Consider the following 22,303-nt stretch of genomic DNA (forward strand, 5'->3'; position numbering starts at 1 on the left):
GGTTGCAAAGAGTCAGACACAACTGATGCAACTAAAACTTTCAGGTCCAGCATTCAATAAATGACCTTCCGGTTGCTAGTCTAGGAACCTACCCACTGTGGCACTATGTGTGTTTAAAAGTAAAAAAACAAAAACAAAAACTGACAATCATTTGGAATACAGCAAATTTATAAGCACAGGATTGCATTAAAGCAAAAAATCTCATTTACTGTCATATTGCATACGTGCTCAGTTGCTCAGTCATGTTCAACTCTTTGAGACCCAACAGACTGTACCCCACCAGGCTCCTCTGTCCATGGAATTTCCAAGCAGAAATACTGGAGTGGGTTGCCATTTCCTGCTCCAGGGGATCTTCCCACCCCAGCTTGAACCCGCATCTCTTGTGTCTCCTACATTGGAAGGCAGATTACCACTGAGCCACCTGGGAAGCCCACTGTCATGTTACTTATAATAAATCCTGCACTGATATGGAAGCAGTTCTGCCTTATGAAGCAAGCTTTGTGTGTGTTTGTATGCTTGCATGTGTGTGTGTTTTAAACACTCCTACAATTTGTGCAATTTGCCAGTTCAGTCGCTCAGTCATGGCTGACTCATTGCAACCCCATGGACTGCTATGCAATTCGAGCATACAAAAATTTAATTCTACAGAATCCAAAATTAGCTGCATGATCAGTGAGTGAACTAACAAAGTGATAATAATCATATTCAAAGCAATAAAGGAGAAGATGCTCTATAAAGAAACATTAATGAGAAAAAATGAACCTAAACTGTTGTCAAAGCAGATGGAACCAAGCCTGCTGGGTAGTTTCCCATATGACAGGGAAGCTAGATTTTGAATCCCTAAGGTCCAGCTCTGGCTTCTGTTTATTATGTCACAGAGCTTTAGGAGAACTTTAGAAAAATTGGATTACTACACGAGCACAGATGTTTCTGGAAAGGATGTGGGAAAGCCAAGTCTCTTTATTTTAATATGAATTAAGTCTTCATCTCTGGTTTTGAGTTGAACTTGCTCTTGTTCAGGTTTTCCTGCTAACACTTGCCTTGGCTGCAAAGCTAAGCTTCAGGGCATCAATTAACATCTCACACTTTGCCTCATCCGTCTCCTGCTTGTCACCTAACATTTTACTTGAATCACTTTCAAATTCTCTCTCTGAACAAACCTGTACTTATCCCATGATTGGGCTCTGACTTAATCAAGTCATGCTTGTTCATTTATTCTTTCTGTTTATAACTGTGTCTGGGAAAATGAATACCTTTTACTTTTAAATTGTGGATTAAAAAATACAAATGTGTACAGGTTAAAAATAGATATATATTTTGCTTTCTGACACTACTTTATATTTTATAAAAATATGGGTAAAACAAGGAAAATAAATATTTGAATTGTGTCATTCCAGGTGTTAGACATTTTCTTCATAGACAATTTTGAAATTACTTTTAAAGCTAGCATTACAATATTTTTTATGTTTCGCTGTCATAGACACAGATGTCACATTCTATAACAGGTTTGTGTCTGAATATAAGAATATAAGAAGCTTTTGGTAACCTGCTACATTACAAAAATTTTAAATAAATTTATTATTTAAAGTAACTTTCCTTTTACTCCTTGAAGTGTTCTAAATATATAATCACATCATCTACAAGGGCAGACAGTTTCACCTTTTTTCTTTCCAATCCTTATGCCTGTAATTGCTCTATTTTTATCTAATTGTACTGAGCAATTCTTCTAACATAATGTTAAATATAAGAAGAATTTTCCCCCATATGTAATAAGAAAGCCCTTAGAGTTTCTCCATTAAGTAAGATGAAGGCTTTGGAACTCACAAACACACACACAGAATGGATATAAGAATCTTTAAGGATGTATTCATTGATTCCTACTTCATTTAGTCTTTCTCACATGAGTGGGTGAAGTTTTCCAAATGTATTTTCTGCGTCTATAGAGACAATCATATTATTTTTCTCCAAAATTCAATTAAAACGATGAATTATACCAATGGATTGCCTAATATTGATCTATCCTTGTATTTCTGAAATAAAAAGTATTTGGTCATAGTTTCTTAATTTTAATTACTATTAGCTATATTTGCTAATAATTTATTTAAATTTTTTACATCAATACTAATAGGTGAAATTGCCTGTAATTTCCTTTGTGTTGCAATCATTGTCAAGCATAGGGAACAATGTTATACCCACTGCACAGAAAGAATCTGGAAATTTCCCAGTTCTACTCTAGTTTGAGTAGAACTGAAACTATCTTATTCTTAACAGTTGAGTTGATAGACCCTCCCTGAAAAAGGAAATGGTAACCCGCTCTAGTGTTCCTGCCTGGAATATCTCATGGACAGAGAAATCTGGTGGGCTACAGTCCATAGGGTCGCAAAGAGTCGGACATGACTTAGTGACTGAACAGCAACAAAGACAGAGCCTATATGCTATGCAGACCAGTTTGGAAGGAAGAACTCTAATTTTATTCTATTGTAATTAGTTTGTTTAGACTCTATGTCTCTAGTGAAGTCAATTTTTATAAGTTGTATTTTTCTTTAGAAATTATTATGTTTCATTTATTCATCATTCGGTTATTTCATTTACTATGAGATTCATTCTGGACAATGGCATTTTGTCAATGTGACACTAGCTGAGGCTGGAAAATCACTTGTGCACTGAGGTTTGCTCTCTTGCTGTGGTTGAAGTGCTGTGACCACCATGTAAACAAGCCTGAGCCAGCCTGAAGGAGGCTGCAAGGCCACATGGAAGAGCCAGGATGCCGCACCGTCAGCCTGCCAGCCATCAGACACCCTGGTGAGGCCATCTTGGATCCTCCAGACTCCAGCTGATCAGAGCCCCAAGAAGATTAGGCATGGTGGTCAAAACCAGAGGACCATCCTATCTTTCACACAAAGTGAAAGATAGGTGATCATTTTCAGCTGCTGACTTTGAGGTGGTTTGTTTTGCATCATGAGCTTAAGCATACAGAAGTCAACATCCAACAGAATTGCAAAATTCCAGGAGGAGGGCTGTTTAAACAGAGAGTCACTGAAGAGACTACATCCTGGCGGGTGAGAAGAGGTGAGGTTTTGAATGAGGTGAAAGTGGGGTCAGTGATGAGGAAGAAGAGGGAAGAGAAGAACAGAAGCCGAGGGTAGAGCCGTGGCACTGTGCTGCTGCTGCTGCTGCTGCTGCTGCTGCTGCTGCTGCTGCTGCTGCTGCTGCTGCTGCTAAGTCGCTTCAGCCGTGTCCGACTCTGTGCAACCCCGCAGACTGCTTTTCCACCAAGAATACTGGAGTGGGGTGCCATTGCCTTCTCCGTGACACTGTGCAGGGGAAGGTAAAACAACTTGGAGTTTGTGTTTACAGTGAACTAAGAAGCCATTGCCTGGAAAATCCCATGGATGGAGGAGCATGGTGGGCTGCAGTCCATGGGGTCGCTGAGGGTCACACATGACTGAGTGACTTCACTTTCACATTTCAGTTTCATGCATTGGAGAAGGAAATGGCAACCCACTCCAGTGTTCTTGCCTGGAGAATCCCAGGGACGGGGGAGCCTGATGGGCTGCCGTCTATGGGGTCGCACAGAGTCGGACACTACTGAAGCGACTTAGCAGCAGCAGCAGCAGCAGCAAGAAGCCATTAAAAGGGTTATGAGGAAGAATGTAACATGGGGTTTCTTTGAAAACTTACAGATGATTCCAGTGTTTAAATCAAAGCTGAGAATCAGTGGTTTAGATTATAGGAAAAGCCAATGACAAGACTCTGAAATACATTGCTAGCCACTTTAACCTTCTTTTGTTTCTTTAGTCACTTACTAGGCTATCATTTGAAAGCGTACACTCTGCAAGGTGGACAAACCAAATGCCAAAAGTGTAGGAGCCAAACAAATAAACAAAAGAATAAAGCAGGAGAGATTTTTAAGTTGGGACATTCTACTACGTCCTACTGGTTAAAAGCAAGACAATAAGCCCCAAATGGAGTTGCTTATGCTAACCAAGCCCCATGTAACCAAACTGAGACTTAGTTAATTATATATACTTGCAGTTTTTCCAGAAATGGACTCTTCAACCACTTAATCAGGAATCACCTGCTCAGTTAGGTCATCTGCCTGAGAGACTCTGTCTTCCCCTAAAGGAAAATAACTTTGCAGTAACCAATCTGCTTTTTAGCCTGGTATAACTTCCTTGTTTTCACTTACTTCTACCAATAGGCTTTTGTTCAGCTCCTCAGAGCTCCTTTCATTTGCTAAATTGTATGCTGCCTAACTCGAATCAATTTTTGCTCAAATAAACTGTTAATTTTCTAAATATGCCTCAGTTAATCTGTGGACATATTGGCTCGTATTTCCCATGTTTTAACTCTGGGTTGGAGGGTAACAGAGAGAGGTGGAGATTGTAGCAAACAGAAACAGACACCAGTAACTAAAGAGCAAATGCCAGACGCAATGTTACAGCTTTTGAATTTTTAAGAAAAGCCAGGAAGGAGATAACTAAAAGAAATCTACAGTTTTCATTTTTTTAATACATGATAATTTTTAAAGTTTGGTTGCAAAAATAAAAAAAAAACACAAATAAATAAATAAATAAATAAATAAAAGTTTGGTTGCTCACCTTCCCCTGAAAATACTGCACAGATAGTACAACCTATATGACAAATTGGAACCTCAAGTCCCCAATTTAAGACTTGCTATCTGTAAAAATTTCAATTGAATAAGAGAAAAGGGGCAGAGTATGACAAGTGAGATTTTCAATAAGAAAAAATTCCTGCTGCTCCAGGGGACAGAAAGCAGAGGTTCAGGACCTAAATTTGATGGAGAGGTAAGAACTGCATGATGATGTGATCACTCACCTAGAGACATCCTGGAATGCGAAATCAAGTGGGCCTTAGGAAGCATCACTACAAACAATGCTAGTGAAGGTGATGGAATTCCAGTTGAGCTATTGCAAATCCTAAAAGATGATGCTGTGGAAGTACTGCACTCAATATGCCAGCAAATTTGGAAAACTCAGCAGTGGCCACAGGACTGGAAAAGGTCAGGTTTCATCCCAATCCCAAAGAAGGGCAATGCCAAAGAATGTTCAAACTACTGCACAATTGCACTCATCTCACATGCTAGCAAATTCTCCAAGCCAGGCTTCAACAGTATGTGGAGCAGTGAAATTCCAGATGTTTAAGCTGGATTTAGAAAAGGCAGAGGAACCAAAGATCAAATCGCCAACATCTGCTGTATTATCAAAAAAGCAAGAGAATATCAGAAAAACATCTACTTCTGCTTTATTGATTATGACAAAGACTTTGACTGTGTGGGTCACAACAAACTGTGGAAAATTCTTCAAAAGATGGGAATACTAGACCACCTCACCTGCCTCCTGAGAAATCTGTATGCAGGTCAAGAAGCAACAGTTAGAACCAGACATGGAACAACAGACTGGTTCCAAATTGGGAAAGGAGTACATCAAGGCTGTATATTGTCACCCTACTTATTTAACTTATATGCAGAGTACATCATGAGAAATGCTAGGCTGGATGAAGCACAAGCTGGAATCAAGACTGCTGGGAAAAATATCCTCAGATATGCAGATAACACCACTCTTATGGCAGAAAGTGAAGGAGAACTCAAGAGCCTCTTGATGAAAATGAAAGAGCAGAGTGAAAAAGCTGGCTTAAAACTCAACATTAACAAAATGAAAATCATGGCATCCAGTCTCATCACTTCATGGCAAATAGATGGGGGAAGCAATGGAAACAGTGACAGAGTTTATTTTCTTGAGCTCCACAATCACTGCAGATGGTGACTACAGTCATGAAGTTAAAAGACACTTGTTCCTTGGAAGAAAAGTTATGACTAACCTAGACAGCATATTAAAAAGCGGAGACAGTATTTTGCCAACAAAGGTCCATCTAGTCAAAGTTATGATTTTTCCAGTAGTCATGTATGGTTGTGAGAGCTGTGAAAGCTGAGCATGAAGAATTGATGCCTTTGAACTGTGGTGTTGGAGAAGACTCTTGAGAGTCCCTTGGACGGCAAGGAGATCCAACCTGATGTGAAGAACTGACTCCTTAGAAAAGACCCTGATGCTGGGGAAGACTGAAGGCAGGAGAGGAGGACAACAGAGGATGAGATGGTTGGATAGCATCATCGACTCGATGGACTTGAGTTTGAGCAATCTCCCAGAGTTGGTGATGGACAGGGAAGCCTGGCATGCTGCAGTCCATGGGGTTGCAAAGAGTCAGACATGACTGAACTACTGAACTGAAAGTCCGCATGCTTGATAATATCAGTCACTGCTTTGGGGATCACTAGAACTTAAAAGCAGACCTTGGATATAGAAACTTAAAGGAAAAAAAACTCAGATTGTTTTTTTATTTTAGGAATCTGTTTTCTCTCTCTCTCTCTTTTTCTCTGGCTTTTTTAGCAAGTTTTCCCTCTCTTGCTTCTTTCTAAATCCTTCTAGCTCCCTAGTCAACTAAGTTTATTGTATTCTTTGCCCATTCCAGAATTTATTGCTTCAAGATTCTTCAAATGAACTCTTTTCTCAACCGCAGAAGTACATCCCATGGCAAATAAGAACATTAAAAGATGTTTAACATCATTAGTATTCAGGGAAGCTGAAATGAAAACCACAATGAAATATTTCTATGTACTCATCAGTGTGGCTGAAATAAGGAATCGTGACAACACCGAACGCTGGCAAAGACGCAGAGAGACTGAATCACGTATGTTGTTATGGGGAAAGCAGAACAGTACAACCATGGTGGAAAATAGTTTGATGGTTTCTTATAAAACTAAACATGGAATAACCCTGTGATCCACTCATTTCACTTGTGGGCATTTACTCCAGAGAAATGAAAACTTACATTCGTGTAGAAATCTGTATTAAAATGCTCATAGCCACTGTATTCATGGAGTGATGAAAGAAAGCGTTAGTAGCTCAGTCCTATCCGACTCTGTGACCCCACAGACTGTAGCCCACCACCAGGCTCCTCTGTCCCTAGAATTCTCCAGACAAGAATATTGGAGTGGTTAGCCACTTCCTTCTCCAGAAGATCTTCCCAACTCAGGGATCAAACTGGGATCACCTGCATTGCAGGCAGATTCCCTACCCTTTATTCATAATAAGCCCCAAACTGAAAACACCCCAGATGTCCTTCGTGAGGTGAAGAGTTAAATTAAGGCACAAAGTAGAGACTTCCCTGGTGGTCTAGCCGCTAAGATTCCATGTTCCCAATGCAGGAGGCCTAGGTTCGATTCCTGGTCAGGGAACTAGATCCCACATACAACAGCTAAGACTTCACATGCAGCAGTCTAAGATTCTGCACGCCTCAATGAGGACCAAAGATCCTACGTGCCACATCTAAGACCCAGTGCAGCTGTATTTTGTTCTCCCACATGACTTCAGCCTATCTCCTTTGTGTGACCCCCAGAATTGCTTTTTGCTCACTGGTCTCCTCAGTATATTGCACATGGCATTCCATCCACTGTCTGTGTAACAAATTCCCTGCATTAAATTTCCCCTGTTGTAAGTATCAAAGTGCTTTCTGTTTTTCTGTCTAGACCCCTGGAAAGTTGGATAAAAGTTAGAGCCTTCATATGGTTGATAAATCTCCTTCTATGGCTAGTTTTCTGCAAGTGTTTTCAAAATAATAAGCAAATATTACATTTTGTCAAATATTTCTTCTGCACCATTTGAAATAATCATACCCTTTTTCACTCCTAGGCTATGAGTGTAGAGATTATACTAATATTTTCTGCTATTGAATCATCAAACCATTTGGTTACCTGCTTTTTTCATTTAGGATGATGGAATTCTCCTGCTATGTCTGATTACCTGAGTTGTATCTAAGCTTCTGTGCTCCTTGGACAAGGCTGTCCAGGACAGCCTAGCAGCTCTTCTTTGTTAGCCTCTGCAGCCAAATCCATCCTGCCAAAGGCCTCCTCATATGCTTAGCCATCCCTTTTCCCCACCCCCATCCCATCAAAGAACAGAATTCTACCTAGAAACAAGCTTCCTTTATTGATGGACCAAATTTCTTTGGGCCACCATTATGAATTTCCTGGGCTTCCCTGGTGGCTCAGCAGATTAGAATCCGCCTGCCAATGCAGGAGACTCAAGAGAACTGGGTTTACTCCATGGCTTGGGAAGATCCTCTGGAGAAGGAAATGAAAACTCACTCCAAAATTCTTGCCTGGAGAATTCCATGGACAGAGGAGCCTGGTGGGCTGCAGTTCATAGGGTCGCAAAGAGTTGGACGCATCTGAAATGACTTAGCACACATGCACGTGGAAGTTCCTTAAAAAACTAGAAATGCAGGTTTTAACTGAAAGCCTGACTCCAAATTCTTTTTCCATTTCAATACATATGTTTTTTTAAAATTATTCTCTCTTCAGTCGATTTTTATCTGGGAGAATAAATGCAAGCAGGATTTTATTTAACACCACTGATAACGTTGTAAATGATTTTAAAGCTTGCCCTGAGAGGAAAGTAAACCTATAATCAGCACAAGATAAATCATCTTTATCTTTCACAGAAATAACTATAATCAAAGCTGTTCTCGTAGCTCATGCATGCTGACCCCCTTTTTAATGGCTTGTATTTCAAAACTTGAGCTCAGGCACAAATAGAAGACAAAATGGAATATGAATACATCTGCATCAGTAAGAAGAATTCTCAGATTACCTAGTATCAACCATTTTTTTTGGCTTCCTTGGTGGCCCAGATGGTAAAGAATCTGCCTGCAATGCAGGAGACACAGATTTGATCCCTGGGTCTGAAAGTTCAATTCCTGGGTAGGGAAGATCCCCTGGAAGAGGACATGGCAAATCACTCCAGTATTCTTGCCTGGAGAATCCTCCTAGACAGAGGAACCTGACTGGCTGAAGTCCGGATCATTGGATCGCAAAGGGTCAAACACGACTGAATTAAGTTCCTTTTCATATGCGTAGAGGCCATTTGGATACCTGCTTCTGTGAAGTGCCTGTTCAAGTCATTTACTCATTTTTCATTGTGATGTTTTCCTCATACTAATCTATCAGCATTTTTTTAAACATATTTGGAGTATGAGTAGGAGGTACATGTATTGTAATCATCCTCTCAAAGCCTGAGCTTGCCTTTTCACTCTCTTCCTGCAGTCTTTTGATAAACTTAAGTTCTTCATTTTAATAAATCCTTTTTTCAGGTTTTGAGCCTATATTCTTGTCATCTATAAAAAATATATAGAGATATAGGAGAACTGAAGGGTGCTAACTTTAACCTTCTAGATAAATTATCTAAACTATAAATCCACACTCAGTTTTTTAAAGGAAGAAATTATTATTTTTAAGGGAAAGGGAGGCAATTTCTTTTTCATTTTGGACAAAAAGTGTCCAAGGAAAGATGAAATGATTACAGGGAAAAGTCCCACGTACCGCTGAGAAAAGCTTGGTACACGTATGATTTTTAGAATGTACAGTGATTCTTGTCAGGGATGGGGTGGAGACCCCATAGGCCATGCCAAGTTGGTAGCTTAGCAGCACTGAAACTTAGGAAAGGAACTGTCTCAGTCATTCGTTTTGAACTGCTAGCAAGATCTGGTTAAAAAAAATAAAGTGCTTCAAAATATTTTTTTAATGAATCAATAGAAATGAGTCCTAATTCAAAATGGAATATGCTTTTCCAGCAAAAAGACCCCCTTTAGCAGGGAAAATGTGTTTTGCTGAGAAAGGTGAAAATTTTAAGGAAAAGGTAATTTCAGCAAAATGCATATTAAAATGGCTCTTACGCATAGATCGATACAACAGTACATGGAGCCAGGAAATAAACCCACACATATACGGTCAATTAACTTATGATGAAAGGAGCCAAAAATATATGAGAGGAAGAGACAATCTCTTCAATCAATGATGCTGGGACAGCTGGAGAGTCACATGCAAAAGAATGAAATTGGACTGTATCGTATACAGTTTATCTCACAAAAATCAACTGAAAATGGATTAAAGACTTGAATGTAAGACCTGGAGCCATAAAACTCCTAGAAGAAAGGCAATTAGTTCCTGGACACCAATCTAGGCAATGATTTTTCAATTTGACCCCAAAACCAAAGGCAACAGAAGCAAAAATAAGCAAGTGGAACAACATCAAATTGAAAGGCTTCTGAACAGCAAAGGAAACCATCAACAAAACAAAAACAACCTACCATATAGGAGAAAATACTTGCACATCATATATCTGATAAGGGGCTAATATCCAAAATATATTAAAAACTCAACAACTCAGTAGCAAAAAATTACTTAATTAATTAAATAAACCAAGGAGATTTGAATAGATATTTATCTAAAACAGACACAGAGTCAACAAGTACACAAAAAGGTGCTCATTATTACTAATCTTCAGAGAAATGCAAATCAAAATCACAATGAGACACCAACTCACACCTGTTAAAATTGCTGTTATCAAAATGATAAGAAATAGTGATGGTGAGAATGTAACGAGAAGGAAATACTTATGCATGGTTGAAAGTGAAAGTGAAGTCGCTCGGTCCTGTTGGACTTTTTGTGACCCCCATGGACTATAGCCTACCAGGTTCCTCTGTCAATGGGATTTTGTAGCTTACCAGCCAGGAGTACTGGAGTGGGCTGCCATTTCCTTCTCCAGGGGATCTTCCTGACCCAGGGTTGAACCCAGGTCTCCTGCATTGCAGGTAGATGCTTTACCGTCTGGGCCACCAGGGAAGCCCTGGTGGGAATGCAAATGGGTCCAACCACTATGGAAAACAGTATGGAGCTTCTTTTAAAAAATTAAAAATAAAACTACCATATGTATGCTCCAGCATCTCCACTTCTGGGCAGTTAAAGGAAACAGAGACCTTAATTTGAAAAGATATCTACATGTTCATTGAAGCATTATTTACAACAGCCAAGATATGGAAACAATTTAAGGGTCCATCAATGGATGAAGGGATAAAGAAAATGTGATATAGGTGCAATGAAATACTGTTCAGCAGAACAAAAGAAGGAAGACTTGCCATTGACAACCTGGATGGATCTTGAGGGCATTAATGCTAAATAAGTCAAACAGAGAAAGCCAAATATTGTATGATCTCACTTAAATGTGGAATCCGGAAAACAAACCAAAAAACCCTCATAGGTACATGGAACAGATTAGTGGCCACCAGACGTGTGGGGTGCAGAGTGGGGAAAGTGAAAGAAAGTGGTCAAAATTCCAGGTATAAAATAAATAAGCCCTGCATTCTATATTTGAAAGTCGTTAAAATAGTGGACAGTAAAACTTCTTACCACAAGAAAATTGTAACTATTTGTGGCAATGGATATTAACTAGACTTATTCTGGTGATCTTTCTAAAAGGCATACATGTGACAAATCATGTTGTCCATCTGAAGCTAATATAATGTTATGTGTCAATTATATCTCAGTTTAAAGTAAAATACTCTAGGAGACAAAATAATGGCCTCCCAAAGGTGTCCACGTCCTAACCCTCAGAACCTTGAATGTGTAATGTACACAACAAAAGAGACATTGTTCAAGTGACTAAATTAGAGATGGGAAGTCTGTCTTGGATTATCCACATGGGCCCAAGGTAATCATTAGAATTCTTAAGAAAGGAAGACAAGAGATGGATAGCAGAAACAGAAGGTGTGAAACAAGAGGTTGGAAATAAACGTAAGGAGCCACCAGCCGAGGAACACAGGTGGCAACTAGGGGATGAGAAAGGACAAGGAACAGATTCTCCCCTCAGAGACACCAAGAAGGAACCAGTTCTACGAGACATCTTGAGTTCAGTGGCATGAAACAGAGTTTGAACTTCTCCAGAAATGGAAGATAATAAATGTGTGATGCTTTAAGCCACCAGGGCTTCCCAGCTGGCACTAGTGGTAAGGAATCTGCCTGCCAATACAGGAGACATAAAAGACTTGGGTTTGATCCCTGGGTTGGGAAGATCCCCTGGAGAAGGGCATGGCTACCCACTCAGGTATTCTTGCCTGGGGAATCCCATGGACAGAGGCATCTGGCAGGTTACAGTCCATGGGTCCACATAGAGTCAGACACGACTCAGTGACTAAGAACACACACTTTAAGCCACTACAGTTTTGATAATTTGTTATAATGGCAATCAGTTCAGTTCAGTCACTCAGTCATGTCCAACTCTTTGTGACCCATTGAACTGCAGCACTCCAGGCCTCCCTGTCCATCACCAACTCCCGGAGTTTACTTACACTCATGTCCATTGAGTCGATGATGCCATCCAACCATCTCATCCTCTATTGTCCCATTCTCCTCCTGCTTTCAATCTTTCCCAGCCATCAGGGTCTTTTCCATTGAGTCAGCTCTTCTCATCAGGTGGACAAAGTATTGGAGTTTCAGCTTCAGGATCAGTTCTTCCAATGTATATTCAGGACTGATTTCTTTTAGGATGGACTGGTTGGATCTCCTTGCTATCTGAGGGACTCTCAAGAGTCTTCTCCAGCACACAGTTCAAAAGCATCAATTCTTCATGCTCAGATTTCTTTATAGTCCAACTCTCACATTCATACATAACTACTGGAAAAACCATAGCCTCGACTAGACAGACCTCTGTTAGCAAAGTAATGTCTCTGCTTTTTAATATGCTGTCTGGATTGGTCATAACTTTCCTTCCAAGGATAAGCATCTTTTAATTTCATGGCTACAGTCCCCATCTTGGAGCCCCCCAAAATAAAGTCTGCCAATGTTTCTACTGTTTCCCCATCTATTTGCTATGAAGTGATGAGACCAGATGCCATGATCTTAGTTTTCTGAATGTTGAGCTTTAAGCCAACTTTTTTACTCTCCTCTTTCACTTTCATCAAGAGTCTCTTTAGTTCTTCTTTGCTCTCTGCCATAGGGTGGTGTCATCTGCATATCTGAGGTTATTGATATTTCTCCTGGCAATCGTGATTACAGTTTGTGCTTCATCTAGTCCAGCGTTTCTCATCATTTACTCTGCATAGAAGTTAAATAAGCAGGGTGACAATATACAGCCTTGACGTACTCCTTTCCCAATTTGGAACCAGTCTGTTGTTCCATGTCTGGTTCTAACTATTGCTTCTTGACCTGCATACAGATTCCTCAGGAGGCAAATCAGGTGGTCTGGTATTCATTCCATCTCTTTCAGAATTTTCCACAGATTGTTGTGGTCCACACAGTCAAAGGCTATGGTGTAATTAATAAAAGAGAAGTAGATGTTTTACTGGTATTCTCTTGCTTTTTTGATGATCCAGTAGATGTTGGCAATTTGATCTCTGGTTCCTCTGTCTTTTCTAAATCCAGCTTGAACATCTGGAACTTCATGGTTCACGTACTGTTGAAGCCTGGCTTGGAGAATTTTGAGCATGACGTTGCTAGCGTGTAAAATGAGTGCAATTGTGCAGTAGTTTGAACATTCTTTGGCATTGCCTTTCTTTGGGATTGGAATGAAAACTGACCTTTTCCAGTCCTGTGGCTACTACTGAGTTTTCCAAATTTGCTGGCATATTGAGTGCAGCACTTTCACAGCATCATCTTTTAGGATTTGCAATAGCTCAACTGGAATTCCATCACTTCCACTAGCTTTGTTCATAGTGATGCTTCCTAAGGCTCACTTGAATTCACATTCCAAGATGTGTGGCTTAGGTGAGTGGTCACACCATCGTGATTATCCGGATCATGAACATCTTTTTTGCACAGGTCTTCTGTGAATTCCTACCAACTCTTCTTAATGTCTTCTGCTTCTGTTAGGGCTTCCCTTGTGGCTCAGCTGGTAAAGAATATTCCCGCGATGTGAGAGACCTGGGTTCTATTCCTGGAATGGGAAGATCCCCTGGAGAAGGGAAAGGCTACCCACTCCAGTATTCTGGCCTGGCGAATACCATGGACTATATAGTACATGGGGTCACAAACAGTCGGCCACGACTGAGTGACTTTCACAAAATATAATGGCAATAGTGAAACTAATATCATCACAGGGAGATATTATCACATACCAATCAGAATGGCAAAAATTAAATAGTCTAGTAGTATTTGAGTATAAAGCAATAAAAATTCTCATGCACTAATAATTGAAGTACGAAAGTTTTGGGAAACACTTTGCCATTAGCTAGTAAAATGAAAGCCTATCTGTATACCCTTCAACCCACCCATTCTCTTCCCAGGCATGTGTTCTAGAGAAACTCTTGCACAGGTATACCAGGAATACATATGGACTTTCAAGAGTCTGACTGCTCATGTTGTACTGTTTAAGCTGGTGGCAGTTATTCCACTTTTAAAAATTTATTCATTGTATTTAAGTTATATACACTCATTTGTGTATATGAAGCAATTCAAAATACAAAAGGGCTCTGATATCTTTCCATTCTTCTTTATAATGTTCTCAACTCAGTTCTTATGCATCTTTTGTTAGTTTTGTTCCTATGCGCCTTTCTTTTTAGGGAGGGATACTCTTATAAATGGTAGCTTTTTAAGACTGTGTTTATTTCTGGCTTGTTAAAATGCATCTGACCTTTGTATATTGTTCTATCTAGGGACATATTTTAACTTTCTTATACTAATAATATGCCTGTAGATTGAGTTTTTAATGTAGATAATTGTGTCATCTACAAACAATGACTTTTTTTTCCTTTCTTTCTGATCTTCATGGCTTTTTTCTTGCCCTATTACAATGAATACAAGTTTCAGAGCAGTGTTTAGTAGTTGGAGTGAGAGTGCTTGTCCTCCTTGCTGATTTTGAAATCACGTTTGAAAGCATCATTACATGTGATATTACTGTGGGTTTTTGAGGACAATCCTTCTCAGGTTTTAAAAGTTCTCTTCTACTCTTAATTTGTGAAAAGTTTATAGACTGATTGCTGAATGTATTCAATGTTGGGTGATCATATAATTTCTCCCTTCAGTTGCTTGATACAGTAAATTACATTTATAAACTAGTCATATTTGGTAATAATCTCTATAATATGCATACTTATAGCCCATTTTTGTTCCAAATAATGTTGTTCTATATGAAAGATAAAGAGAGAGCTATAGAATTATATACTGTGTGTATATAGCACTCTATATATCTCTCTACATATAAATCGTGTGTGTGTGTGTTTGTGTGTGTGTGCTCTTAATCATGTCCAACTCTTTGGGACTCCATGGAATACAGTCTGCCAGCCTCCTTTGTCCATGAAATTTCCCAGGCAAGAATACTGGAATGAGTTTCCATTTCCTACTCCATATAAAGCATAGCATAGTCTCTAAGATAAAAACTGTTGAGATTTAGCTTTACAGATTCACCTTGTGTCCTTCACAAAGATACAGGATCTAAGATTCTATAAAGTCATCATCAACTTCATCACCTACAAAACTGATACAGTGGCTATAGAAATAGTAGATGACATTTGAAAAATATCTGGATTGTGATTAGAAATGCCCACCCCGCATTCAGTCCTCATGCTCCATTACAAGCAATGTTTTCCAGGACTGTATACTGTATTAAGTATCTCTCAAGGTTTGGGGTTAAGATTTTGAATTAGACATTTTAACAATTTTGTATTAGACATTTTAATGTCACAAAAGAAATTTGACATTTTTTCACTTGATTCCACATCCTATATAGCAGCAGTGAGATTCCCACTTACCTGCCTGTTGGCTGACCTCATCTCTCACACTCAAATCAGCTGTGGTCTCCAGTCTTTCCTGAATGTATCACAAGGAAAAACGGCTTATGATTCCTTCACCTGTATTTGTACTATGAGGTCATTAAAATCTGAATAGTGGGACTTTCCTGGCAGTCCAGTGGTTAAGAATTCATGCTTCCACTGCAAGAGGCATGGGTTCGATCCCTGGTCAGGGAGCTAAGATCCTCCATGCTGCATGGTATAGCAAAATAAATAAATAAATAATAACTTTAAGTAAGCGTCTTTTAAAAAAGAAGAAGAAAACTAATAGATGCAGGGGAAAGATAAAACTCTCACATTTCCATGTGAAAAAACTAAGTTCCAAGGCAATGAGAGGATTTCCCCATATGCATTAACAGAAATTAGAAGCAGTTCCAGAGTTTGAGTCGGAACTGGGACTCCCAGTCCAGGGCTCAATGCAGCCACAGACGTGACTGAGAATTTAGTTTTGCTGTAACAGGATGGCCACACACATGCTGCTCATAGAATATTACCTTCATTCCTCCTAACAAATCAGATGTCGAACGTTATTATCCACTTGGTTGATATCAAAATGTGTTATATTGAAAGGGACTATTATTTACCAAGCTTTGCCCCAGCAAAGTGTCACCAGTCTTGGATTGACTAAAAGGCTTTTTATGAAAGTATAAATAAAAAGTGCACAGATGGCATTGGAGTTTTCCTGAGAGGTTTCAAAAGACCATGTTCTTCAGAAGAACTAGGACTTCCCTTAGAGTAAAGCAATAGGTTACTAGGCTCTAGAGAGAATAGATTAAATGGTCTGATATTCATTTTTCATTCTCAGTAAAATATTGATGGAGCACCACTGTCAAAATCTATTTGGCAAACCGCATAGTGTGTCTTAAATTATAACCCTCTGTGTTTCCTGACACAAAGAATATCATCTTTCAAAATGTTCCAAAATAAAAGGTGTAGGAAAAAATTGAATTCTAGTTTATATGTTTGATACTAAAACCATCAATACTTGAAGAAATCTGTATGTGTTACAAAATCTAGCAAAGGTCAACGAACTTTCTGACTGTATTTATATCTGTGCTGAATATGTATTTTTTTCTTTCCGCTTAATTGCAAAAAGATCATTTGTGTCAACAGTTTTACAAACCACTCTTAAGTATTTTAAACATTTTACTTCTAGCATTCATAGGCATGTGCTTTGCCAGTTTAAATACTACAGTGATCATAGAATAATTCAGATCCAACATGCATTTATTTACTAAGTATATAAAGCATATTCTTTGCTGATTATAGTAAATAAAAGCAGGGACAACATTTCTCACAGGCATAGTGCAAAAATACTGGAGAAAACATTTTGTCACTTTTTAATTGCCCAGTGTTCTCTTCACAGATAACCTTTAGTTTTTTTTTTTTATATTTATAGACCTTTTTATTTTTTTTTTATTTTTTTTATAAGCAGGGACAACATTTCTCACAGGCATAGTGCAAAAATACTGGAGAAAACATTTTGTCACTTTTTAATTGCCCAGTGTTCTCTTCACAGATAACCTTTAGTTTTTTTTTTTTATATTTATAGACCTTTTTATTTTTTTTTTATTTTTTTTATTTTATTTTCTTATAGGAGAAATTTTACTTTATTTTTTTAATTAATTTTTTTTAAATTTAATTTCATATTACTTACAGAGGCCATAGAAGCAGCAGCCAGACACAGCTTTTGGGGGTAATTAACAATTATCTTCTCTTTCAAAATCTTGTACTTTACCAATTCCTCTAAAACAAAGCATATGAAAATGGGAAGAACAATATTAATCTAAGTTTTTAAGCATTTGAATTACGGAGAAGGCAATGGCACCCCACTCCAGTACTCTTGCCTGGAAAATCCCATGGATGAAGGAGCCTGGTAGGCTGTAGTCCATGGGGTCACTAAGAGTCGGACACGACTGAGCGACTTCCCTTTCACTTTTCACTTACATGCATTGGAGAAGGAAATGGCAACCCACTCCAGTGTTCTTGCCTAGAGAATCCCAGGGACGGGGGAGCCTGGTGGGCTGCCGTCTATGTGGTTGCACAGAGTCTCACACGACTGAAGCGACTTAGCAGCAGCAGCAGCAAGTTTTAATTAGATTCATCTTTTAAATAATTTTTTAGAACAATGAAACATTGCAAGTATGTTACAGAGTTTCCATATACCCCACACCCAGTTTTTCTTATTATTAACATCTGATGTTAGTATAGTACATTTGTTGCGATTAATAGACCAGGATTGATAAACTACTGTTAACTGAAATACTTACTTTATTCAGAGTTCCTTAGTTTTTACCTAATGTTCTTCTTCTGGCCCAGCATCCCATCCAGGACACCACGTTACATTAGTTATCATATCCACGTTACATTAGTTATCATATCTTTTGGCCATAACAGGTGCTCAAATCTTCTGGTCTTTAGTGACCTTGACAATTTTGAGATGTACAGTCCAGGTATTTTTGTAGCCCCTCCCCTGATTCAAATTTGTCTCATGGTTTTCTCATGATTTGGTTCAGTGCAGGTCCAATCCCTGGATCAGGAAGATCCCCTGGAGAAGGAAATGGCAACCCACTCCATTATTCTTGCCTGAGAAATCCCATAGACAGAGGAGCCTGGTGGGCTACAATCCATGGGGTCACAAAGAGTCAGACACCAGTGAGTGACTAAGCAAATTTCTCATGATTAGACTGGGGTTGCATGTTTTGAGAAAGATCACAGAAGTAAAGCGCATCATATCAGGGATACATACCATCAGGCTGACTTATCACATGATGGTGAATTTGATCACATGGCTGAGGAAGTGTTTTCCGGCTCTATCCCTGTCAAGTTGCTCCACTTTTTCCCCTTTCCATACTTAGAAAGCATATGCAGCCCACATTTCAGCACTAGGGAGCTACGTTCCATCTCCTTGAGGGCAAAGCATCCATGCAGATTATTTTGAATTCTTCTGTACAGGAAGTTTGTTTATTCTCCCCCATCTATTTATTTGTTCTTGTAATTAAATCGATATGGACTCATGGATATTTATTTTATATTTGGGTCATAATCCAAACACTACTTAATTTATTCTGTTGTTCAGATCATTCCAGCTTTGGCCCATCAGAGCTCTTTCAGTTGACTCCTGTCCCATAAACCCTAACATTATGTGTGTATGGGGTTTGGGTGTTCTGTTTTATTTTTTAGCAGTGTGTTATTTTCCCACATTAAGATACTCCAGGATCATAGTATTTATTTCCTGCTTCAGTCCTAGAATTAGCCATTTTATCCAGAGTCCTGATTTCTTTTATTAGAGAATGGTATCAAAGACCCAGATCTGGGCAATAGATCCGCCTATTGTTACTGGATATCATTTCTTTAAGGCCATCTCAGCTGACAGAGAAAGGAAATACATATTGTAAAGTATTCTGTGTATATACATATATTTATAAGTATCTCTAATATGTAACCGTCTATCTCTATATTAAGCCAAACTTGAGATTATCCTGATGTCTTCAACTCTTATCCATTAATGCTATGGATCCTTCGAGCCTGCTCTTCTTACATACAGTAAACTCCCACTCCAACAGTGAGAGGACCAGTTTTCTGACTGACTCAGTTCTAGTACACGTGTGCAGCAGTGTCAGAACTGGTAACCCACATCCCCAAGGGAATCATCTTTATCAGCTGGAGTCAGTGCTAATCCAGTTCCTTTGCCTGGGTCTTACAGACTCCGCTCATTCCTGAAGTTCCTTAGCTCAGCACTGGCCTCCCTTTCACCCTCAACCGGCTTTATTTTTGAAAGAGAAAGGAATCAGGAAATAATTAGCTGGTCAACTCTGACACTTTGGTGTTTCCACTTACAAATTAGAAAATTTAAGTAGGAATGAACAACTCACTATGCAGATCACACTTCTAATATCTTATGGAAAAAGAAGAAGAAGAAAAAAAGCCTTTACAATGAGTAGGCTCTGGAAGAAAGCTTTTCTCCAAAGAGAAATATAAAGCACAGCAATTCAGGATATTGATTTTTATTTAAGCTTAACTACCCAGCTGTCACTTTGTGTCCATCGGCCAGTTACGTAAACAGAAGCAGAGCTTAGGAAAAGAGACAAGGAAAGATCTTTATGATGGTAGAATTTTGCAAGACTCCTCCAGACTCCCCAGGATAGAAAGCACAGCAGTGCCATTTACCTTTACATTCAATATAATCTCCTATATAAATATAGTCTTTTAACATGCTCTGTGTTATTAGCAATAGGATTGTGAAACAATAGCTTAAAACCTCTTTAAGCTACTGATTTTTAAGGAAATATTTTCTTTGTAAGTTCAACTCTCAAACTAACCTAAATATTTGAGCACAATACTGGTTGGAAATGAAGGTTCTTATTACTGAAAAATCCAGATCATCTTGAACTTAACATCTCTTTAATTGATGGGCACCTCCCTCAGGTTCTGTAGCATTTACTTTAAATAGTACTTCCTCCAAATTAATTTTTCTTTCTTCTTAGTTGTATGACATCTAATGACCTGATAGCCTGTTTTTGGCCAAAGAAGAATAATTAGTCAATCATGTAGCTGAATGTATCTATCATGATTATGAATGAATGGATATATTAATAAATTAATTTATGTAATGTATATATTGCCCATGGGACTCCCCTGGTGGCTCAGATGGTGAAGAATCTGCCTGTAATGCAGGAGCCCTGGGTTCTATCTCTGGGTGGGGAAGGTCCCCTGAGAAGGGAATGGCAACCCAGTCCAGTATTCTTGTCTGAAGAATTACGTGGACAAAGGAGCCAGGCGGGCTACAGTTCATAGGGTTGCAAAGAGTTGGACATGACTGAGTAACTGACAGTTTCACTTTTTTTCATATATTGTCCTAGCTCAAGGTAGAATACTAACCAATAAGAACAAAAATTCTAATTTCTAAAAAAGACCATGCTTTCTTCGCTGAAGTTCATATGATCAAGACAAAATTTTGCAGCCGTCTTGGAATATTGTATTTGGGAATTGCAGTAAGAATTTAAAGATGTTTCAGAATTAAATCTAGAGGTACTAGAATTCACTCTGGAAAAAACAATCTTCTTTCTTTCATCTTCAGATTTTATCAACTTTTCCTTTTAATGTACAGTGGGGGGAAAGGAAAATTAGCCACTTTTCTACACTGAACACCAAATAATTGGTTGAACTTTTTCACTGATCGATTGATTCCTACTGAAATAGCAAAGGCTGTCTTTGTCATACAGTGGCATCACTGCTGCTTGAAATGTGATCGATTTCATCCTTGTCTCCACTTATTTGTCAGTCAGTCTGTAAATATGTCTCCTGTGCTGAACTCTAGCTGATGGCTAGTTACTGCTTAGATTTCTGGATTGAAAAGAATTCTGAAAACACAAGCATTATCAGAGAAGGTTGCTGTGGGCACCCGGGCAATGCTGATGACTAGTGAGGAAATGAGTGCCAAAAGACTCCAAGTTTCTAATCTATACTACTGACAGTTTGTGGTGAAATTAACTCACATTTTAGAATCAAATTCATGAAATTGGAGTTAGTTTGTCAGCTAAGCTTATGTGACTTTTTCACTTTACATAAAACGGATTCCATTTCTGTACTCTGTCCACAGAAATCTGTCCCACTGCTGAGAACCAAAGACTGTAAAATATATCATCACATGAAGCCACACAAAGGATAATTGTTGTATGCAATTCTCCCTAAAATCTGCCTTATGGATTATACCCACGAGGACAGAAGTAAAGCCCTGTTCATCTCTGAATTTCCCATAAGGCCATAACTTGGAATTTACAGTGATGACAATCTCATGAACCTGGCTTCCCATTCCACTCTCAAGGAAGTCCAAAATCCCTCCCATGACCTCCTGTCCCCACATAATCTGCTTCCTGACCCCTTCTCTGACCTTCTCCAATCCTCTGACCCTCACATCAGTCCAGCCATTCTGACCTCAGTGTAGGGCTTTTAGAGGCTAAACCTAATACCACCCAGGAGTCTTTGAATTTACTTATTCTTGTGACTGCCACTCTGACCCTAGGCCCTGGCACTGTTTAGGTCACTCGCTACATCTAGGTCTGCTCTGATGTCACATTCTCATGGAGAAACATCCTGCAACACTGACCCATTCCCTTCTATCCCTTTTGTTTCCCTCCAGCTCTCATCACTGTCTCATTATTATATTACATACATACACACATTGTATCCCTCCACCACTGGAAGGTAAATGCTACAAGGCAAGCAATGTATCATTTTTGTTCATTGCTGGAATTCCAGCACCTAGAACACTAGATGACACATGGTAGATGCTCAATAAATTGATTAATTGATGAGTAAAAGCTGTTGGAAACAACCAGTCAGTCCTAAAGGAAATCAACCCTGAATATTCATTGGAAGGCCTGATGCTGAAGCTCCAGTATTTTGGCCACCTGATGTGAACAACTAACTGATTGGAAAAGACCCTGATTCTGGGAAAGACTGAAGTCTGGAGGAAAAGGGGAGGACAGAGGATGAGATGGTTGGATGACATCACCGACTCAATGGACATGAGTTTAAGCAAACTCCGGGAGATGGTGAAGGACAGGGAAGCCTGGTGTGCTGCAGTCCATGGTGTCAAAAAGAGTTGGACACGACTGAATAACAACAAAAACTGTTAGGAAGAGCTTCTCCTACAGCCCAACCC

This window comes from Capricornis sumatraensis, chromosome 11 (genome assembly GCF_032405125.1).
Source record: "Capricornis sumatraensis isolate serow.1 chromosome 11, serow.2, whole genome shotgun sequence".
NCBI lineage: Eukaryota > Metazoa > Chordata > Mammalia > Artiodactyla > Bovidae > Capricornis > Capricornis sumatraensis.